The sequence below is a fragment of the Branchiostoma floridae genome, chromosome 9, assembly GCF_000003815.2.
Source record: "Branchiostoma floridae strain S238N-H82 chromosome 9, Bfl_VNyyK, whole genome shotgun sequence".
Classification (NCBI taxonomy): Eukaryota; Metazoa; Chordata; class Leptocardii; order Amphioxiformes; family Branchiostomatidae; genus Branchiostoma; species Branchiostoma floridae.
The window spans coordinates 2,653,407-2,658,071 of NC_049987.1; positions in this window are offsets into that span (position 1 = coordinate 2,653,407).

Consider the following 4,665-nt stretch of genomic DNA (forward strand, 5'->3'; position numbering starts at 1 on the left):
AAACAGACGGTTTTTGATGGATTGCTTGCCTTGTTCTTTCAGATGCAGCGCTGTAGGATAGATTGAAATCATACATTCAAGGCTATTCTAACTAGCCATAGAAATGATATCAACGGCTAGCTATAGCTAGCTGTGCACGTGGCATCTTGTTGCTTTTTCATTCAGCAACTTTGCAAGAAATACTTTTAGTGTGATGCATGAACGGGGTCATAACAAAGGACAGACTTATCATGGAGATCATCTGTGTTGGTAGTAACCATAGTATAATGCTAAGAAACTTTCTTCCAACACAAAAGTATCCTTACATTTCAATGTCTCTCAGACACCTTCCTCAGAACTTCTAATTGGAGTTCTGCTTTTCGCCGCTATGATGTAGGTGGATCAATGAAGCTGTCTAGATAAGGAAGTCAAACCCTGTAATAAGGAGAACGTTTGGAATTGTGTTGTCACCGCAAAAGCGCCACCTACATTGGCTACATGTAGTGGCGACAAGCAGAATGCCAGCTCTGAGGAAGTAGTCTGAGAGACAGCGAAACGTAAACAAGATTAGGGCATAGTGGTTGTGTAAATGAATTCCCCTATATCCATTATCCTGGTTAGTTTACCAGGGCTCTCATAACCGCCCCCCCCACCATATTTTTAAAGTATATGAAAAAGCACAAGCAGACTGAACGCTTTTGTCAATAATGAAAAATATGTTTTCTGCACATCTATGTTCCCCTTTAACCTCGTAGCATATGTTGTTCCGGGCCAACTGGGATATGAGATCACTTTTGATCTATTAAGTTTGACAGGAGATAACTACAGTTCTAGTAAGAATAACTAGGTGATGCACTCTTATCTATGAACATAGAGGTGCTCTTGCAAAATATTCAATCTATCTATGTTTTTCTTGTGTGTTTCTTACACCCCACATTAGGAATGGGTGCATATTCTTAACTATAATCATAATGGTTCCTTCTGTAAAAGACAAAATCAGTAAGATCAGTTGTCTGCAAAGAATCATTTAGAATTTCATTCAGGTGGAAAACTGATCAAACACTATGTGCACTGCTTGACAAAAGCCTGCCTGCAAAACCACACTGTGAACTATTGTAGTTGCAGCTAACATTGCTAGGCGACGCTTTTGATCCATGAGATTGAAGCGTCTATGAAAGGTGACGTTTTTGATGCACGAAAATAAAGGTGCCGTAGGTAATAGCCTAGTCTAGCCTAATGATTAATAACTGTAATACTAGTCAGTACAAACAAGGCCGCAGAGATGTAATCTCCAAGCAGATCTTACGGTAGCATAACATAAATTTAGTATCAAATGCTGCCAAAGGATAGTCTGTGTAACACAAACTCTGCTGTCCAGGCTGTAACAGGCCCCTACCCACAGAGGCCAGCAATGTTGGGTGGGCTGTATAGCTGTTACACACTCATAGGCCGGCTTATGCTACGTGGATCTGCTTGGAGATTAGCAGAGATGGCAGACTTCAAACTCACACACACACACACACACACACACACATACACACACACGTACACACGCACGCGCGCACACACACACACACTCACTCACACACACACACACACACACACACACACACATACACACACGTACGCACACACACACACACACAAACAAACACACACACACACACACAATCTGCAACTTGACTTTGTTTGAACTGTATCATTACAATAAGTAATGTTATAACGTTGTCACATGACATTAAAACTTGAAAAATGTATGGCGGTATTATGGCACCGTCCGGTGGTGGAATTATGAGAGTTTATGTTATACATCATATACGAGGCATTTTGTAGGCTTTTATCGTATCTCTGTGCATACTGGCCTCTACAACACTCCATTAGGCTGTGGGGCGGACATCAGAGTTGCGTTGTGCAGTAGAGGGCATCCTTGAAAATCTTATATTCCTTTGAACGCCCAATTTATAGACTTCTTGAGTTAGAAGGTGCAATTAGGGTCTAAGTTTTCCTGTTTTGGTCAAAATTTGTATATTAGCAGTCGATATGGTGTAAGGACAGATTTTAGTTGTTGGGCGCCTTCCAATAACTTTCTCTAGACACCGTAACAACGTAACCCAAAAAAACCACAGCTATTGATACTACCTTAACCTTCTAAGAAGGCTTCTTATAGACGATACATATGGAATTAGGCCAGGAGTCTGTGAATAAAGATACAGTTGTATTGGCGCGTCGGCATTTCAAAGTTTTCCTCAATATCCCAGAAAACAAGATTAAAGGTACCACAAAAATGCCAGCCTACATACCACACGGAACACAATTAATTTTGTATAACAATAATAGTCTGTGTCCAAGCCCTGTTTAGTAAAAATTCCAACACGACAACAAGTTTTAGCCACATATAGTAGTAAACACCGTGTGTTCAAAATCTGACCTGTTTGTGTTTTCATTAGTATTTGATAATTGTATTTTGTGTATAAACGTGTATACCGAACCGAGATTATTGTTGATTCTATGTGACTGTATTTAATTTGTATTTTTTTTTCTCTTGGTGGCATTGCAGAGGGAAAAAGGGGCCGCCTATTCCCCGTTCAGGTGCGCTCCCACCGCACTTGTGTCAAGCGTGCGTCACTGTTTTGTTGTTTTCTCCGATTTTTATAATTAGATATTGCGTAATACGACAAAACAGCACAAAAAGAAAGAAAATTCGTTCTTTATCTCTGAAATTCGTTGAGTATCTTTCGAACGCCGTTGCAATGACATAAACTTGAAGCCAGTGCGGTGGGAGTGCGCCTTTCATGATTGGTTGTTCTTGGACATTTTGGACAATGTATATCCCTATATACTTTTGGAAAATACAGGATATTTCATTTCAAGTTCTTCGTAGTCAACACTCCCCCCCCCCTTTCATCATGGGGGAACCCTAAACCCAGAGGTCACTGGTTCGAATCCTGCCATGCTACGTATACCGATCTTGTGCCCTTGAAAAATGAAACGATTTTTTCTCACTACACCCGGGTATAAAATACTTCGGTTCGGAGGTTAGTAATACACCCTTTCCACTAAAATGACGCTCTCACCGCGCTCTCTCTGCGACCTCATAGAATTGTATAGAAATGAAACGAATCTTTTTACACTTTGTGTTTCTTTTGTCGTCTCAGTCAAACTTTTACGTTTTGTATGATATACCCAGTGTAAAAGCGAAGATTACACAATCCTATTTAGGCCACAACAATTTAATTCCTTGGTTCACGGATTCGCTCCCTCCTATTTTTGGGGGAAAAAATAGAAATAAAAATTACCACTCAGCAAATTATAACCATTAATGAAACCATTCACCAACTTTCTGGTGTAGCAAATTGGCCTTTATATTATAAGCTCCTTAAAGTGTGGGTACAGGTGCTGTTACTGTACAATAATAGTGTTTTTGGACTTTTTTCAACCTGAAAACGTTTTTTCTTCATGTTTTGGATTAGCCGTTACCTTTACCCCAACCATTTTTTAAATTTTTATTTCTATTTTTATTTCGCCCTCTCGCTCCATATTCTTTATGAAAAAATCCGTGAACCAAGAAATTAAATTGGTGTGGCCTTAGGTCGCAGTGAGAGCGCAGCGGGATCGCCGTCTAGTAGAAAGGGGACCTAAATGGCTATGGAAGGAGAGGGTTTGGTTCCGCCTTCCAATACCGTGCAATACCGTGCTATATCCTAGCTAGACACAGTAAATATCAATTCAGAGCCCCAAATGGCCTCAAAAAAGGCCATAAGACTTCTTTTTACCACTCATCACACGTACACCAGAACGCCACAGAAAAGTCAGAATCCGAAGAGTTACTACTCTTTACATACATTTATTAGAACTCTTAAAACTTAACATGAAACTCCATGCTTCCAATGATCATTACATCATGTGTGGTGGTGTCAGTATCAGTCGTATTTAACCTATCATTCAATAAGCCTATTTGGGTTGGCAAGTTATCTCCCAAAATGGCGGATTTTACCCGTCATGCATTTCGCGCCGGTAATTGCGAATAGGCTTATACAATTGCACTTCTAATACTAACGTTAGCACTTTATATGAACATAATCTTTTGACATTAGTGATCATTAACATAGATCTTTATACATCGCCGATGTGTACATTTAATATGATAGTATTAGTCGATGCATGTCATATGACAGTTAAGATTAATATACAAATCTCATAATTCTATGTCTTTCACAACGTACACTTCTTATATTTACAAGACTTCACAGGTGCAGCCTTTGTAAAATGATGTTTGCAAGGGAAGTGTTACATACAGATATGGCGTTACATCTTATTTAAAAGTAGGCACGGGTTTGTTGACAAAATAAAATATGTTCATGCTAAACAGGATCATGTGACTGGCATAGATTGTTACAAGTTTGAGCAGTATTGTTTCACAATTCAGTTACCGTCAGCTTCCGTCTGGTACCCATTCCACCGGGAGCTCTCCGGTACCTTTACGGTGCTGGGACCGTTGCCCGACTAGGTTTAATAGCGCGCGCCGGGAAAGTTTGTTATGTTGGTTTCGAAATTCAATCACTTCCCTTCTAGGATAGCCTGGTATCAATTCCACCGGGAGCTCCCCGGTGCCTCTCCGGTGCTGGGAGCGTTGTTCGCCGCTCAGCTGTACAGACGTGCGCCGGGAAAGTTTATCGTGTTGGTTTC